At 41.7% G+C, this 18,929-nt stretch overlaps 1 long non-coding RNA gene across 1 annotated transcript in view; it reads right to left on the bottom strand.

Moving 5' to 3' along the window:
• The window catches only part of LOC109319298, a 129,369-nt gene extending 111,051 nt beyond the window's left edge, over positions 1 to 18,318 (bottom strand). Inside the window, exon 1 of the long non-coding RNA XR_002103471.1 lies at positions 17,781 to 18,318. This is a non-coding gene — a long non-coding RNA (uncharacterized LOC109319298). The remainder of the gene's footprint in view (positions 1 to 17,780) is intronic.
• Positions 18,319 to 18,929: the final 611 nt, after the last annotated feature.

Raw genomic sequence — 18,929 nt, 5'->3', positions numbered from 1 at the left:
GATCCCTTTCCGCCTCCGTGCTGACAAGAGGGGAGTTCCCTAACCTGTAGGTATGGTGCCGGTTGTTCCTCCCGAGGTGCATCATCTTGCACTTGTCTGTGTTGAAACCCATCCTGTTCTCATCTGCCCACCCTTGTAACCTGTCTAGGTCTGATTGTAGCCTGTTGCATCCTTCCAGCATGCCCACGCCCCCCACATCTTGGTATCATCAGCAAATTTGAACAGGGTGCTTTTTACCCCCTTGTCCAAATCACTGATGAAGATGTTGAACAGTGCGGGCCCGAGGTTCCAGAGCCATGTGGTGGATCAGATCCAGCCCACTGAGTCTGGAGCTGCCTGCCAGGTCAGAATTGCCATGTGACTCCAGAGCCACTGATGTGCAGGATTGGGCCCCACTGCAAGGCCCCCAGCATGCAGCCCCCTGCCCTGAAGACCCCAGACCTCAGTTTCTTACCTGTACTTCAAAGTAAGATCTTTTTTACTTCTTGGGGGCTTCCAAAAAGAGGGTTTTATGCAAGAAAATACGGCATGTGTGAAACGCATACAGGTGTTTTCTAGAAGAATCTTCAACCCTAAAAACAACAGCAGCCTCCCCTGGACAGATAAGGAAGAACTGCATGAAGACGGGTTCAGACAAATGGATGAGGAACATCTATTGTAGCTCTAGGTGGAACAGACTGGCTGGGGAGCAGATACCACCAGAGTGTGAAGTTTGAAAGTTTAACTTTTAATGCTACTGTCTTTCTGGATGTAGGAACTGGTTCCTCAGTCTACCACCAGTGACTGAACTCATCCAGACTGATACAGTTCACTGCTTACTAGAGGGAGAAAAGGACTGCCAAGGCCACAAGTGTACCACTTTGGAGTTCCAAAAGTCTCGTATACTTTACATAAATCCATGAAGAGATATCTCAGCGTAAAGTTGTAAATTAATACAGAAAGGGGCTATTTGTGTAATACCTTTAAAGAACCAGGGATAGATTATATCAAAGGAAAAATGACTTGTTTATAAAAGTTGGTAGTTTTATAAGAATAGCACCCAGAGGCACAGCTGTAATGGAAACCCTAGTGTGTTATGCACTGTATAAAAATAGAGTAAAAGACAGTCGCTTTCTGTATCTTTACAGAGTAAATTGCATAAAAGCTGTCAACGTCCTAAAGGGCCAGAGAATTCAAATACAGCTGTCTATAGGAACATGCCACATGGGAACATCATGGCATCAGTGGCTATCAACAGTTGTAAGTGGATTTCAGAGTCTGCTTGAGCCATCTATAAACAGATCACCATGTATAAATGACAAAACTGGGAAAATGCTCGATAGGAGAAAAATAAGAGTTTATCAGCTCTGCAATACAAAGAGACTGTCATTTACCTTCCAGACTCTGTCCGGTGAGAATTCTTCCCAGCAAGCCCAGATTCTCAATCTGCTGTATGCATTTTATTAAAGGATGCCAGTCCAAACTTTTATCCTAGCAGTAAATAAGAGCAACAGACCAAGAAAAAGTAGGAACATATAAGAGAAAAGCTTGGCATCTGGACCAGTCCTGAGATCCTCAGCCTTTGTGTCCTTTCAGAGACTAATAAGACAAGGTTTAACTGACTCCATCCTGGATTTTATGAGCTTCTTGAGAATTACTGAAATTGAAGAATACAATATGAAAAAGCTGGTTCATCAATTTCCTAGAAAAGACACTTAGCCAGATTGCCCTACAATCCTTGAAATGTGAACCTGCCTGAAGAGTGTTCTTTGTTATAGTGTTTCATCCTGTGATGGTGAGGCACATATGTCTCTGATAAGTGGAAAACCTTACTGTGCATTCCAGTATTTTCTTTTACACACATATCACAGTAACTAAATGTGGTGCTCAAGACAGAAAGTATTAATTGTACTGGCTAATGAAAAAATACAATTGTTCTTCGGGCTTGGAGTTCTCTGGAGCATTAGCAGACAGAGAGACAGATGGGCTTTGGGAAATGGACAGATATTAAAATGTAGGGCAGAAGCACCAAACTTTCTTGCAGGTTTGAAAGAGCCAAACCCAATTCTCATGTAACAGTAAGTGAAATACAACTACCCATTGTACAGCCTCATCACCATTAGAAAAAGTTTCCAGTTTTCAGACTGAATGTGAAAGTGACTCAGTCTAGTCTAATGTTTATTCTTAGTGACAGATATATCATCAGAAATGTGTCTCTGCCCGGTCCAGCACTTGTGTACCCTCCAATATTACTTGCATGGTCTTAGTCTCCATTGATTTAAACAGACAAGTAACAACCCTCTCTAAATACGTTGGTCCAGAAAACCCTGAGGGTCTATTTTCTCCCTGTGTCTGTGCGACTCCCATTGAGGTTTATGACCGTTATATCTACCCAGAAAGTAGAAAATAATCCAAAAGTTTTAATATACCACTTCTGTCACATGCCACAAGGAGGCTCTGTGTTTATTCGGAAGCTATGTTGACTTGACTGAAGCAAACAACACCACTACACACCTCAGCCAGCCATTTACCACTTGTGGTTACCTCTGCCCAACAAACATGGACCACTTTGTAGCATCTTCTTTTGACACAACTGATTCAATATTTGCTCTCAAGCAGTGGTGTTCAACCTCCTGCCCACAGGATAGATCCATCCCACGGGGCTACTCAAGGGTCCAGAAATTTGGTAGCAGGAGAGTGGTGGCGTCATTAACTGCTCCTCACCTGTTGCCATATTCTGGATCTAAGAGGAGCCCCACAGGCCAGACAACCTGGTTCTGCATGCTAGACTACATCAGTGTGTAGTCAGGCGAGAATGCAAGGTCACTACACAGCTGGTTCCAGACAAGTGGGTCTGGCTAGTGCATGCCCAGGTCTGGCACATGGGGTCAGGCTAGCATACAGCTGCAGCCAGCACATGGGGCCAGGTTGGTGCACAGATTTGTAACCATGGACCACTCCCACACACTAACCCTGTGCCACTCATCCAGACCATGAAGTCAGAAGATTGGACACCCCTGCTCTAGAGCAGTGACGGGCACATCTGGTAGACTGGGAAAAAAAATTGTATATATATATTTTAATTATTTTCAAGTTGTTGAAGTTATACCATCTGCAGCCAACACAGCAGTTACAAAAAAAATACGTTAAGCAAACAGCCCTGACAATTCTGACCCTGTTTTTTGGGGTTTTTTTAACTTTAATTGATATTAAAGTAAAAATCTGCTGTCCTATTAACAAATCTTTAGGCACAACTGACCTGAATTTCCAGTTCCATGATGGCCTTTTTATCTTGGACATGATAAGTGAGACATAAAGTGAGCGTGAATTACACAGTCAAGAGTGGACTCTTAGCATAACTGAGAATCAGGTTCATTTGAGTTTCCCATGAGCAAAGATCACATATTTTACCTTTCCAAATATTAACTTTTTATACAAGAGGCAAGGATTTCAGTGGGTGACATCTTTTCTTGGACCAAGTACACAGTTGGAATAGATTCAGGCACAATGCAATATATCGCTGACAAAAGAAGGAAAAGATGAAGGAAGGTTTTGTGGGCAAATCTTGCATTCAAGTGACCTGTATTCTACTCCAAGCTCTGCCACTGAGAGTGTGAGACATGACTTGTCAATATGCCTCAGTTTCCCTATATATAAAACAGGGATAATACCCTACTGACTTATCTCTCAGGGATAACGTAATGCTAAATTCACTAATTTTGTTAAACACTGTGAAATAGCTGGATAGTCACATCTATAAAAACGCAAAGTATTCTTTTTATAAGTGACTGCCTCTGGTTAAACTGCCCTGATATTCTTCATGTTCATTCCCTTCTTTTGCTGAACTTAGACAGCAGTTGTTCTCTTTAGTAAACCGCTCCTCTTGATTCTTTTATCTAAAGAGTTTTGGAGAGACCTCAATGGAGTTGATGTGATCTTAAGGCAAGCAACATGAAGAGAATCACAGTAGGATCAAAGTCGTATTCTGCAGCTTCAACTATTGTATGACTTGAACCAATATAGAGGGTCACAAAAACCCTCTTTTATTGTGTCTAACCCTTTTGCAAGGTTCTCCAGCAGGTAACTTATGTGAGGACCAACATTTCTTTTCAGATTCTACAGTAACAACCTGGAAATGAGATCTCTTAGAAATCTACCTCAAAGCACTCAGGAAAACCTTAATCACTTTGAATGAGGATCCCCAATGGCAAAAGTTTCAAAGAGAAACTCGTAAGAACCTTGACACTACACTGACGTGTTGCTACAGGTGAAACCATATCCACAATACTGGATCCACAAAACTCAGGCCATGCTCAGCAGTACCACCCTAAATGGCTCCTCAACAGAAATTGCTTGCAGGATATCTTGTGTGGCCTTTTCTGCTTCCGATGAATCCCAACCATAGCTCCTAGAATAAAAGCCTGGGGCTATACACTGCTCTCAGTTAGTTCATTGCAAGTCCACTGAACTTGTCCAATATTATAGATGTAACAAGCCAAATTAAGACACTTTCTACTGTATTTCTACTGTAAATGCAGGAACATCTGGAATTCACACCTGGAACTTTTTTTATTATAAAAGCATACTTCTCTGAATGTGCAAGATAATTATTCCCATTCACTGTTATTGCCATCCCAATTCACTGTGCACTATTACTTGGACTAAATGCCTCAGTTCTCCTGCCACAGGGTGCATCTTCACGAGACGCACAGTAGAATTAATTTACTGTGCAGTGAACACCAGCTTGTCACAGCAAACACCATGTTAATACACTAATGTGCAGTAGAATTAGTTTACTGCACATTAAGTGGCATGAAAAGACTATGCACCAGTGCTACTGCACAGTAGTGCCCATTACTGTGCATTTAGGTAGTACTTCACGTTAGAGGTACTAAACTTATCACGCATGTTAGAGGTACTAAACTTAACACTGTGCCCTCTGTGACCAAGTTATCTCCTCCATTTACATTAAATTCAGGGTTTTTTGTCCCTCTCTTTGTACAGCTCTGACCCCTCCTTGTATCTCAGTTTTTAGTCCTTCCAACTGCTCACATTCTTCCCAAGCCTCCTTCATAAATGCCCCATTTGCATCCTTCTCCTACACTGAAACCAATGTTCCATAACAACATTACTAAATCAAGTTTTAATAACTCTTTAATATCAGATTTCAATTAACTAAGCTTGGGTACCAAGCAAAATATTTCAGATATAAAGCCAATTTTAGTGGAGTTTCCTCTATCCTGTTTTAGGTCCATTTTCTTGAAATGCAGGGAAGAAAAGGTTAGGAACTAATGCATCCACTTTTTAGCATGTCCAAGCTGAAGAACTCCTTGTACAACTCACTGTAAATTTTTCTTATTAAAGAAAAAAAAGTTCTATTCTGGCCTTGCAACTAACCTATAGTTTTAAGACTGGTATGATAATACTTATGATTTGGAGGGAAAATCATTTACAAACTCAACTAAGCTGCTGACTCCCATGACACCAGCTATCAAGTTAAAGGCAAAGCTTATTACAACGTTTCCCCCATATTCATGAAAGATGCCAGCATCAATAGACCTTCATCTTCTAGCACTTATGTATTTCCTGCCCCGAAAGCTCTTTAATTAAGATCTATCCACATGAGAGTTTGAAGTATACTAGCCAGTCACTTTCTATCATGCTAACCCTTTTTCAGATCCAAGTAGTTAGGATCTAAATGTGCTATAATATTTACATAGCTGTGGTAAGGTATAATCCAGGTCCAGGTCTTAGGTAAGCCATGGGTTTGCAAACCATCCTACAGGACCACTATTGTCCAGGTCACAATACAGCGAAAGCCTTCCTAGTACCATGTGGTTCTGCTGAGTAAGTTCAAGGTAGAGACTTGGTTTCATTGCTGGGGCAGGTCTCCAATGTTACCTATACTAGAGCTAAGCAGACATGCAAACAGAGCAGAGACATAAATTTGGCCCACTATACATTCTTATGACCAATCGCTACTAAAGTAAACTATTGGGCTTGGAACAGACATTCAAAAAAGCTTGAGCCTGAATTGATCCAATCTTTGCAGGTTAGTCTAAACTAGGTAGGCTAAACCAGTTTGTAATTGTAGAGACACCCCAGAAATGCAGGCACATGCCTGCAGTGGCTCAAGCTAGAAGCTGGGGGGGGGGGGCACTAGAGCAGCTCTCCCTTACCTTCCACAGTGTTGAGCTGAGGAAAGCATGGCAGGGCCCCAGGAGGATGCTCTGATTAGGGAGGGGTTCCCCCTCCCCTTGATAACAGAACATGTATCAGGTCTGTAATCAGCATTTATCACCTCATAAGAAAACAACAGCCTCTTTCATTAGTTCACACTCTTCTTAAACAACTTGTTCCAAAGAAAGAATGGAGGGACATTGCCAGCTGACTTGTTCATTAGCTCCAAAAAGCCCTAAGCAGCACTGTCCTGTCTGCCTTGTCTCTCATAACACGGACCATAGCTAGCATGTTGTCTCTGCTAGCTAATGCTGAGAGGTGTCTGTGTAAGGAAGAGGGGAGGCGGGAATTGCAGGGTGTGGGGGGTGGGAGTAGGAGCTGGAGGAAGCCAGGCAGATACTTGCAGTTGCTGCTGGAGTTGCAACTAGGGAGCAGAGGGAAGGGGCCAGCCCTGCTGTGGAGCAGAGAGCCCTGCCCAGCCCAGAGAGTATGCCGGAATGCTGGAGGAGTCTGGTTTAACTTAAACCAGGAAGGGATCTGAGACAAATATTGCATAAACCAGTTTGAGCCAAATCAGTTACGTCTGATACTACATTCAACCAGGTTTATCTCAAACCAGTTTCAGCCATTTTCAAACTGGTTATGTGCCCTGAACATCCGTCCTGTTACAGTTTTAAAACAGGTTCTGCTCACTTAAACCGGTTTATGTGTAACATCTGTCCCTAGCCTTGGGATCAGGATTCAAATGATCCAAAATGCTTTTACTATTTGGGGGTCACTGGTAAACCACCTCCAAGCGGAGGTTACAATTAGGCCATAAACTCTGCAGTCTTGCTGATTACATCAATTCTGCTACAGCACTCAAAGAATAATCAATGTATATGTTACTCAGTTTTTTCTACTTTTAGGCTACTCCCAGTTCAGGTTTAATGCCCAAGGAATTCAGCTGCTGCATTTACCCAAATCCAAGATGACCCTGAATTTAAGATGACCCCTCCCAATACTTTGGTTTTATACATGGAAAATTTACAGATTTGTTATAATTTTCCCATGTACAGAATCTAATTATTGGAGGATCCACTGCATCTGGAAAAGCAGTGATAGTGGGGCAGGCAGTGAGGGAGGCAGTAATGGGGCAGGGAGCAGGAGAGGTGGGAGGCACATTGTAAGGTGGCAGCAGGTGGGAGCAACAGGGGACAGGCGGTGGCAGGACAGGTCCTAGGGAGCAGGCAGTGTGGAGGCAGTGGGGGGCAGGTAGGGAGGCAAGTAGCTTACCCCCTGCTACCTGTCCGTGTCTCCATTTACCCCACTTGTGCCCACCTCCCACATCTTCTACCCTGCACTTTCCCACACTCTCCCCAACACTTACTCTTATCCACACTAGTAGGATCTGTTTCTGTAGAACTGATACCACTGCTACAGGGCCAGGCTGATGCCCTGCTCCAGGCTGGGGCAGGAATGGAGTCTGCTGGTGTAGAGCAGGGGTAAGCAGTGGGGATGAGGAGGGAAGGGGTAGAAGCTATGGAAGGAGGGCAGATGTTGGGGGAACTGAGGGCAGGAATTAAATAGGGGGAAAGACCTCATCTTAGAACTAAGTAAATACGGTATTAAAAAAGAACAACAAAAGTCCAGCTTCTTCCACTTGAGACACCTGCACACACAAGGCAGAGCTACACTGAGGTCACAGAAGAGCCTACATTCTGACACAGAGATATCCAAACTAGCTTTAAGCTAACTGGCTGAGGTAATGATAGTTTTCAAATCATGCCAGCATGGAGTTCAATGCAGGTGGAAAAATCCACTGGAGAAGCAAAAGCAATTAGCCTGAGATGAGCTCTGTAGCTGAACTGCTACTGGTACCCCAGCTAGCTAGTCTGAGCTAACAACACTACAAAGCAATTGTTTGTATGGTTGTTGTGTAGACTTCCCCAAAGAAACCAAAAGAGATCTCTGGAGCCAGCTATTTTTTGACATCTCAGAAGAAAGCCCCAAAATGCTCAGCAACAAGGCAAAGAAGGCAGAGCAAACCCACCGATGTGAGGATTTGTGGTTGTAATGTATCTTTTGGGACAAATTGTAAAGCACAAATCTTGAAGTGAAAGGTCTTTAACCTGACCAATAAAGTTCTAACTAACACTTATTTTTTTTATTCATTGACTTTAATGCACTTTTGGAAGGTTGGTAAGCATTGTTATCCATATTTCACAGAATGGTAACAGAGAGTGAAGTGACCTGATCAAAATCACCCAGGAATTAATGACAAAGCTTAAAGGTGGCATTCTATTCTTTCTGGAGGTCTAGACAACCAGATCTGATCATCTGCAATGGTCATCTAAGTCACAAAAATGTGACATATGCATAGTTGGCACTCTCTTTCTGGGGATATACCTAACCAGTCACATGTGGGAGACTGTGTACAGGAATAGTGCCTAAATCTGTATAAGTTGTATTTGGGGGACTTTGATGGCCATGTCAGTGACCAAACCCAATCATCTAGATGTCTAGAGAAGAGCAGAATGCTACCTTTACAAGTGTTGTTCCTGTAGGCAAGGGAACCTTCTTTACCTGCTCCCATCATTCCAGCTTTATGTTCCAGTTCCAGGGGCACTTTGCATTCTGAACTGTGCTATTGTGCTGACAAACAAAAAAGCATTTTTCTCTTTGCCTGCAAATAAAGAAAGCTGGTCTAAAAATGTTGAGAGGTTTTAAATGTGTTTCAGCCTGCCATAAATAAAGGTTGGTTGTTACATGTATAAATATGTAAAAATATAAACATAAATATAAGTGTAAAAGGAGAAATCTTAATTTCAGAGGTTTAAAAAAGTCCTACACCAAGAAACCCAAACTAAGTTCTCTCTTAGCTCCATTTTTTCAGTATTCAGTAACTGCCTGTGAAAATACAGCTGGCTTTTAAAGCATGTAGGTGCCACTGTTTTTGAAGATGTGAAATGTTTCATTGAGTTGGACTGGCTTAGAGGATATGGCTTGAAATCTGTACAGCTCAAAAAGAACCAGCTCATTTAGGAAATGTCAGTATCTTTTAAAAACAGTTTCCCCATCCAATTGGAGCAAGCTTTAAGCTTTCAAAACTTGGCAGTCAATGGGAGAAAAAAACCCAGCATTTTTATGAAATGCTGGAAATTACGAAACAAGCTGCTTGGACTTTAAATGGTTCATCCATGAGTCAGCCCCAACTGGGCCTTCACAGGAGATTTCTATTGGTTCGAAGAAGTTTTTGTTAGTTTAATGCTAGCAAAAGGTGCCAGACTGATAGCCCCAGGCAACTGAATTATCTATTTATCCCCAAGGTATGTACAGCAGGAAGCAGGCTAATGCCACATCAATTCCTGCTAAATTCCATGTCTCATCTGGAGGGGCTCAGGGATGGGAAGGAAGCCCTGCCTCAGTAGGCCTATTCACTTCATGATAGCTCTGCTGGGGCTGTTCCCAGAGGAACCCATCCTAAATTCCTGACCCAGCAGGATGGGCCATTAACTATTATGTAGAGCCCCCAGAGGAGAAATAAAAAGTTCTGTAGGCTCATTAGAAAGGGATAAAGGAAACATAAGGAGGAGAAGTAAAAAAAGATCAGAGAAGAGTCTTCTTTTATTGTGCTGGATTTTCTGTAATGAACGGAGATTATGGAGGGTGCTGTAGGATAAAAGCTTCATCTTATTCAGTAAGAATGAGGTTTATGTTTGGGTTGGGTCACTCCAGCCAACTAATAATGTAACAAGCAGTCACCTAGTGGGGAGCATGAGAATTGCACCAGGGAAACTTTCTACTAATCTAGATGTGCAATTTGAAGCCAATCATGTAGAAGTTCCTCCCAACTAACTCCCTCTGAAGTCAATGGCAGCAAAATCAGGTTCTTTCTCATGTTGCTCAGTAGAGGTGGAATATGCAGGAGAATTTTTATTACTTCATCAGACCTCCACAAATCTTATACACAGGGGGTGGGAAAAATATAGCTTGTGGACTGGATTTGGCCTACCAACTGAATCCAGCCTGCGGTTGCTCCCACAGCAGTCTTCGTGGGACCAAGCACTACCTGCTAAGCTGGGGCCCAACAAGTGCACACAGCTTCTGGAGGGGCTGTTCCCTGCACTGCTCTGCTCTCCTCACCTCCAGCAGGAGCCGGGCAGCTGAAGCTTCCCCCCTGCCCACCCAGAGCAGTGCAGCAGGGGCAGGAGCAGAAGGAGGAGCTGCCACTGGCAAGAAGGGGAGCAAAGCAGCACATAGCCAGCTGCAGTCATACCAGGAACAGCACCACCAGCAGCTGCATATGCTGACTGGGGCCTGAGCCAGCAGGGTTTTTCTGCTTCCCTTGCCTCTAGCGGCAGCTCCTCCTCCTGTTCCTGCCCTTGCTGCACTGCTCCAAGCAGGGGAGACAACCTTCAGCTGGGTGGCTCCTGCCCCAGGATGCAGGGATCTGGCTCCAGCTCCAGGCTGCCTCACACCCGTTCCACCCACCTAGCACAATGAGCAACCACCTGGGGGTGGGGGGAAAGCAGCTGGGAGTTGGAGTCAGAACCCCATGCTCTGGGGAGGCGCTGTCCAGCTGAAGCTTCCCCCCTGCCAGACCATCCAGAGTGGCACAGCAGGGGCAGGGGCAGGGGCAGGGGCAGGAGCAGGAAGAGGAGCTGTCACTGGACGTGATAGGAGCTGAAAAGCCCCACTGACTCAGGCCCTGGCCAGCATGTGCAACTTCCGGCGGTACTGTTCCTGGTGCAGCTGTGGCAGTCCAGGTGCTGCTTTTTTCCCCTTGCCTCCAACGGCAGCTCCTCCTCCCACTCCTACTCCTTCTGCACCATTCTGGGCTTGCGAGTGGACAGAAAAGGAGTTTCAGCTGGGCAGCTCCTGCTGAAAATGAGGGGAGCAGTGCGGCACAGAACCAGCTGCAGCCACACCAGGAACAGCCCTGCCAGAAGCTGTGTGCTGGCCAGGACTTAGGCCAGGCTGGCGGACAGAAGCATGGTGTGCCCAAGGCGGGGCTCAGCCCCATGTGGAGCACTGGCAGGAGCAGCTATATACCACACTGCATTCTTACATGATACCTGGAAACCTTTGGTATTTTGAAAATGGGAATTCCTGGATATGAAAATTATATGAGGAAATGAATTATATAGGGAATACATAAAATATACAAATCTATGCATTAATCTTGTATAATGTACACCCTGTATATTACTATAATATATAGTATACATTTATAAATATATGCGTCTATTGCTTCACATACACAGATAGATTGCAATTATAAAAATGGCTCAGTAGAACTTTCAGATACTTATTTTCTGGACCATTATAGTTCTAACATCACTTCAACACTACTCAAAAAGACCCTGATTCCCCAGGCCTCGTACAGTATGGTATGAGTAGATTTAATTATGCATTCATAAAAGGACTGGAACACTAAGGCTTATACCAGCACTTAATAAGAATATCTATCTAAAACTTCCTTGTATGAAGAATGCCTTGCATTCACAAGCTTGTCTAACTTTATCCCAAACGTGCAGTTGGTCCAATAAAACGTATCACCCACAAAACTCTTGCCCTTGGATGGACAACACTGTAATGACAGCAGCAACAATGGGAAGAAGATTCAGACTTTACAAAATGAAAGACAGAGGCTCCTATTACAAAGAAATAAAGTCTGAAAACAAAGGGATAAAGAGAAACCATGGGTGTGTTCATTCCAGGAGAAGAGTGATGGTTCAGGATCCACTGCTGTTAATAGCTTTAGTAAGAAGTGCTCTTTCCCTACTGCAAGAACTGGATATATTTGGTTGAATCCAACTTCTGTAAAGTCCTCAGACATGGTTTTTTCAAGAAAAAGGTTAAAGAAGAAATCATGAAGTAAGGAGTAGATTCAAATAAACAATAACAAAGACCTTAACCCTTCCCCCTTTCAGTCCCCCACTTTATCTCCCACTTGGATGCTCTGCATCTGTACTGCAGGCTAAAATTTCCTTTTAACCATTTGCTCCAGCATCCTACCTTGTAACCACAATTTTTCCAGCCAGGGAGAATGGTATAGGATTCCCTAGGGGTGCAATGGTAATTAACTTTCTTTCAAAAGTTTAATGGCTATTAAGTCCCATGAGACTCTTTCCCCAAATCCCACCTTTGTTATCCCCAAGAGATGGATCAGAGTGTCAACCCCTGATGACCTTGGAAGCAAGATTCTCAAAAGCAAATTGTTTCTATTAAAAAAATATTTGAGTATGGTGGCAGTAATTTCCCAGGAGTATCAGGACCAAATGACAGACAATCCCTGCCTACTTTTTTAGCAGCATCCCAGTCCTATGGTAAAGTTACTATGGTAGGAATACATAAGGAACCCCAGAAAAAGGAAGTTATAGAAAGGTAAGACTTCACTGCTCAAAAATTTTTGTCAGTATCATACAGTGAATTGCATGCAGATTCAAAGTCTTTTTGTGCTAAGTTTACAAAAATCAGTGCCTTTAAAATACAAGATTAGCTAACCGCTCATTTGATTCTGACAGGAACATTCAAGAAGGATACAGTGGATCTCATTCACCCTTGTCTTGGCCCTTGTGGTGTCTCCTACATGTGAAAATTGTATGTAAAACACTACTGGGGTAATCAAGGGTAGCTTTCTGCTCTCTTGCGCTTCAAAGGCACAAGAGGGGCCATAAATAAGTACAGGGTGCTGAAGAATCAAGCTCTGCATACAGGGCCAGCATTAGATGGACTGGTCTCATTTTAAAAACAAAATAAATAAATAGTGCTGGAAAATAATACTTATTTGACAGCTACAGAGCAGGTATAGCACAAGCAGCAGCAATTAAATCAACCTCCCATTGTGCCCTGGAACCGGCTTATCCTTGATAATGGGGAACTGCTTCCCAGAATGAGTGTTCAGCCTTGGTGCCCACTAAGACTGGCCTCCCCATCACACCCCAGCCCCACCTAATGCCAGTCTTAGTGGTTTGCTTTTGCACTCTTGATGGTTGCCCTGTAGGAACTGGTCTGAAAATCCAGACACCCATTTCATGTTTACATCCAAGCAACTGTCTGTTAGTGACAACAGTTTTCTTTTCAATATGGTCTTTTATGATTATTCAAATTACCCACCTGGGTTTCTCAAGTCTCATAAGACTCATCTGTGCCTGGATGTATCCTCCCCCTCCCCCACAAAAGCAAGAGATACCCATCAAATTACCTCCATACTACTCACAGCCCCAACATGCCCAATGACTATAGTAACTGAACAAGCCACATATACATACAAGCTATGCTTCACCTGATCATTCAATGAACCTGATCTGGAAAGCAGTATATAAACGGAACTCCTTTGAACTCAGTGCAAAGCTTTCAGTGTACACGGATAGAAAACAGAATTGGGCATGGACTCTACAGCAGACCAAACCAAACATAGGCAGCCATCACTATAAAGTATAAGTTTTCTATTAATTTGCTGTCACAAGAAGTAAGTATAAAAGTTCAAAGGAGATAACTAACAAAGGGGAACACACAGGGGATGCTGTCAACTTAAAAATCAGAATAGGCTAAATCCTTTGCCTTTTCTCAAAACATATTCACTCTCACTCAAATTCTACTAAATCAATGAATGTTTGCTCAAGTTAAAATCGAGTAACTACTGTAAAAGAAAAAAGAGAGGAAAAAAGTTGAGATTTGACCACCTTTAAAAAAAATCAAAACAATACTTTGTACCAGTAAAATTTTGGAATAGTCCAGGTAAGAGAATATTAAAACATCGGATTTATTTTTCACTGTGGATGCTGTTTGTTTACTTTGGGTTTTCTTGGGCCAGACGGTCAAATCAATGAAGTCAGTTTCACTTTGGTCGACCGTCAGTTTCTCTGTGCTGCAGGGTTGGAGCGGTAAACCCTGCAGAGGGAACAGTTTGTTGTTTAATAAACAACTATTTCCACTGGAATTTTGTTAGAAAAAACCAGGAAAATGTTTCTAAGCCTAAGTTTTGTAAAACGCGGTTTAGAACCACGTCTAAATAATGCAATGCTAGATTTGATTTATTAATTTCTTATTAACATTTATAAAACTTTTCACAGTGGGAGCCATCTTTCACCATCCAGATCGTTGTGGAAAAAGACCTCTAAAATGTTACAAGAATAAAACCAACTGGATTATATAGGGGTATCTCATGCTGTCAGTTTCTGAACAGTACTCCTATTGAGATCATTCTGCTTAAAAACTAAAGGCCAGCAAAAATTAAGCAAGGTTTGCCTGGAATGATTTGAACAACCTAAAGCATCTAACAGAGAACGAGTTCCTTTCTACAGTATTTTTAGAGCATCATATAGAATTCCATGGGGGGGAGGGTATCATTCCCTATTTACACCTAAACATATAAATAATAATGCATTTCTTAAATTGTTCTGCAGCTGTTCTCCCTGATGTGTAAGATGGGCCTATGGAGAAAATGTGGAAATGGGAAAACTGTGAGCAATATTTACAATAATGATATATCCAACTCAGGAAATTACTACAACTGTCTTTATCAAAATAAGCAAGATAGATACTTTTTCCTTCTCTACAACAAAAACAAAAAGCCCTTCTATTAAAATTAAATTTGAGTTGGCATTTGTTTGGAATTTAGGTTTGACTCTCTGCTATCCCTCTGCTCTTGGTCCCATTAAAAAAAGCCAACGTTGATTTTCATCTTGCAGGAGTTAGAGGAATACATGCGCATGCCATTCAATCCAAAATTGCTTTAGCTACAGGGCATGGCAAAGCATGAAATAACTGCTCCAGAGCACTTCCTCATGTGGGTGTGTTAGATAACTGTCTGCTCCAACATTAAAAAAAGCCATACTGTGACCCAATCAACACTGCAGGGTTCTGCTCTGTTAGACTGCAAAGGCCGGGGGCATACAGAACCCAGTCCTACCAGCAAGGGTGCTGAATGCCATGCCTTCCAGCTCTGCTGTGCCCCTTATGCCAAAAGGTTTTTAGCTTCCCAAGTTCCAACTACAGCATCATCCCCTAGATTTAAGTTTACTTAGGCATACTTTACCCTTTGCTGTTGTACACAGATTGAAAATGGACTTTGTGCTCAGCCTTTTCGTAATGCTTTGGTTTCACAGAAAATTAAATCCTTTTCATAAAAAGTTTTGGGTGGTTTTTTAAGGGAAAGGATTTTTTTAATCTTTTTTTTTTAATTGGATAAATTTGATTTTTCTCCCATTCTGCTCCTCTCTTTATGCTCTTAATTCTTCTACCTTGGGGTTTTCAGTATACTAAAATATATTGTTTAGTTTTTTGAAAGAACAGGAATGGGACAGCTGATTTCTGTTTTGGATATATTTTAGAGTCCAAGAACAGTCTCACAAGAATTCACACAGAAAAAGCTGGGCTGTGTGACAGCATCCACCTGTATTGATTCAGGCAAATGTGGCAGGTGTCTGGAAATGCACACGTACACCCTGTGAGGGAAGGGGGCCAGAGATGGTTGCTAACATTTCGGCTGCATCCCTTCAGGCTGACCACTGCCAAACTGGCATCAACTGTTCCCCAGTTTGAGATTTCTTAATTTTTGTCATAGTTTCCCCTCCCTCTACAACCAAATCTGAGTTACAAGGTTTGGATTTAGGAGGCGGGGGGGGAGGGGGAGGGGAACCATCACCCTGCTCCTGTAACTTGCAATTTGTAGCAATAAAAACATTTAAAGTTTATCAACCTAATGTTAATTTGTGAATCCAAGTTGAAAGGACGAGAGAAAGAGAGTAGAAAGCGCTGAATTTCATTCCTGAGGCTGCCAAATCTTGACTTAAATGCTACATACAGTCTCTAAAAAGTTTCACATAGGCTCTGAGAAAAAATATAAAATGTATTAATATGGAGAAAATGGGTTTGGTATTTACAGCGACAATGGGTGATCTGCTACTTTGGGCTTCAATTTAACCTGGTTTGTCCAGTGAGGAAACACTATTGTCGAGACTGAAGTTACAGGAGGTAAAACAAAACAAAACAAAAAAACCTGTTGGCAGCAAAAGTTCTCTACTCCCCTAGAATAATGAACATATAATGAAATTTTTATGTTTTGGAGAATCTCTTCTACGGCCCCAGGTGGCTTGTGAATATTACTTTATGGACTTCTTCATGTTATCGGAAAGGCCTAATGCAATTAAAAAAAAAAGTCTGCCTCTTGCTATTGAATAAATAATTTTCTGTTAAAAAGGTGATTGTTACTGTTGAGAGATTTCCACTGATCAGCGTCCATTTTCTATAATTACACATGGATTCTCTAGAACATTTTATATAACTCACTGTCACTCACAATCTGTCTTAATTTTTTTTTACCAACAGAGGAGCAGTTTTATTCTCCGATAGCCTTGAGAGAAGCTCAGATTTTTAAAAAAATTTCAAATGGATCTGCTTAACCATCCCTTAGAACCTATGGCAAACCTAGGCTTGAAAAACTCACCAATGATAAATAGGCTGTGAAACACAACACAAATCCCTCCCCAAGAAAAATAACAAGAGCAGTAATAATAATTATTCCTGTTATAAACTCTTTGTATGATATTACAGAAATGCAGCTCATGTATGGATTGAAAAAATGGTAAATAAATAGTTACTGTTTCTGGACAAAATGGCTCGACAGCTTTCAGAATTTGCCACCACTGTAAAAAGATATCTATCCCCTCTGCCCCCCAAAATGTATACCAAAGTACAAGTATAACCATATATAATAAAGGGTGTGTTGTGGGGGAGAGATTCAAACTTTCTAAGGGAGTTTGTATTCTTATTAGCCCAATGATGCCTCTGTAATGTTATATTGAATCACTAACATAAAAGTTAGAATATTTTCCCTGTCCCTCTTAGCAAATTAAGCAGCAAAAATGTAAAAAAAAAAATCATTTTTAAAATATCCAACAGGGAAAAGTGCACGTACAGTAACCAAAATGAACCCCTTCAGCCTGTCACCAAAATAAAACAAAGCAAAAAAAAAAAATCTCAAAATAAAAATCCTGACAGAAAGAGTGGAACCTGCTTTCTCTTTTATGTTTATATTTTATGTACGGTAAACATGCACTTTAAACTTACTATATATAGAGTGTGTATATATATTATATATAGATATAAAACAAAGAACAAGAGTCATTGCTAACCCTGGTAACCAGCATTATAGCTCAAACTCATTGGCAAATACTAATAAAAGCCCATTTAGCAGTAAATAAGGAGAACATGATATATGGACAGACAGATGGAACTGCATAAACAGAAAAGAAAAAGCAGAGAGACCCACAAACATACGGAGAGGGCTGTTCTAAAAGAGTGAAAGATATTGATTTACTTGGAACTAGTGTTGGAAAACAAACATATTTGTTTCCTTCATGATTTAAAAAAAAAAAGTAATTAAAGTGAATCATAAGAGGGCACACCCTTAAACAAGTAGAAGGGGAAAAAACATTTTGCTGAGGGTAAGGCCTTCTATAGATGTTCCAAATTTTAAGCTAGCAAATGGGTCTGACAAACTTGTATCTCTAAATCAAAAATCAAGGGGGGGTGGTAAAAGAATAAAGAAGTGTCAAGGGCTTGGGGGGAAAGCATAGGGATTTTTTTCTTTTTTTTCTTTTTTCTTTTTTTATAAAAGTTGACTGGCCTACCTTGTTCCCCAGTCCTCAGTTTGTCTCCTCATAGTCGCTGTCTCCCTGGAAGTACAGTGTGAGTGGTAATGACTGCCTGCCTCCCTAATGAGTCCATTTTCCTGCTCTTGATGTTGTGTATATACACACACTGCAACCTACCTTACAAACCACAGAGACGGGAAAGGGAGAGAGAGCGAGGGAGAGAGAGAGAGCCAGAGGGAGAGCAAGCGGGAGTATGAGAGACACAGAGAGAGAGAGGGAGAGAGAGAGAAAGGCACACACAGACAAAGCCCTCCTACCAGACAGCAGACAACCCTCCTTCCCCTATCTAGCAAAATACAACTCGGCTAATGCAGCAACAGGTTCAATACTGCCAGACTGAGACAGTGTAAAAAAGGTATATAGTGTAGATCAGGACTGCTGGCAAATAAACAGTTGAATGCCAGCTGGCTCCACCTTTGTTATTTATGTTACAGGATGTTGGAATGCATTGTTTCAGACAGTCCGTGTCATTACCATAAATACATTTTTTGTGCATATTAGCACTGAGCACTGAAACGTACCAGCCATTCTGCTCCGTAACCTTATAGCTTTAACACATGCAGGGAAGGTGTAAACATATCTCTTTTGACAGGCACTCTACACAAAGCCCGCTGATGATTTTAAAGTCATGAGATCTTTCAAGAAAGAAGCTCCTGAAGATAGGTTTCCCCAGACAATAGGGGAGCAGGGAAAACTGATCTTGATGAGGAAGAAGTCTCTGTAAGAGGTCATTTAGCAAACAGTTTCAAAGAAAGAGTCCTTCTCCCCAGCACTGTTCTCCTCTCCCACCAAAAAAATGTGTATTAGGAAGGTTCTGCCCTTACAGCTATAATAATATACTGCGCTTATGTCTGAACAGGTGCAATGCATATAGTACATAGTGTTACAAGGACAGAAATAAATCCCTCAAATTAAAAAAAACCTTTTCCCATTTGCAAACAGGACAAGGTTACTTAAAATAAAGAGCCAGACTGAAGTACATTCTCTTCTTACTCCCCATTTTTTAACCTGATGGGAGTGGGGTGAGAAACCAGAAACTTAATTAGTGTTGCTGGACTGGTCTTATTTTATAGAAAACTTGTTTTATTTTTAACTATTCTACCACATTAAAACAAAAACAACCAT

The sequence above is a fragment of the Crocodylus porosus genome, unplaced genomic scaffold (genome assembly GCF_001723895.1).
Source record: "Crocodylus porosus isolate Cpor-Errol unplaced genomic scaffold, CroPor_comp1, whole genome shotgun sequence".
Lineage (NCBI taxonomy): Eukaryota > Metazoa > Chordata > Crocodylia > Crocodylidae > Crocodylus > Crocodylus porosus.
Note: the sequence above shows the minus strand (reverse complement) of the source record. Positions and strands in the feature narration are given on the sequence as shown.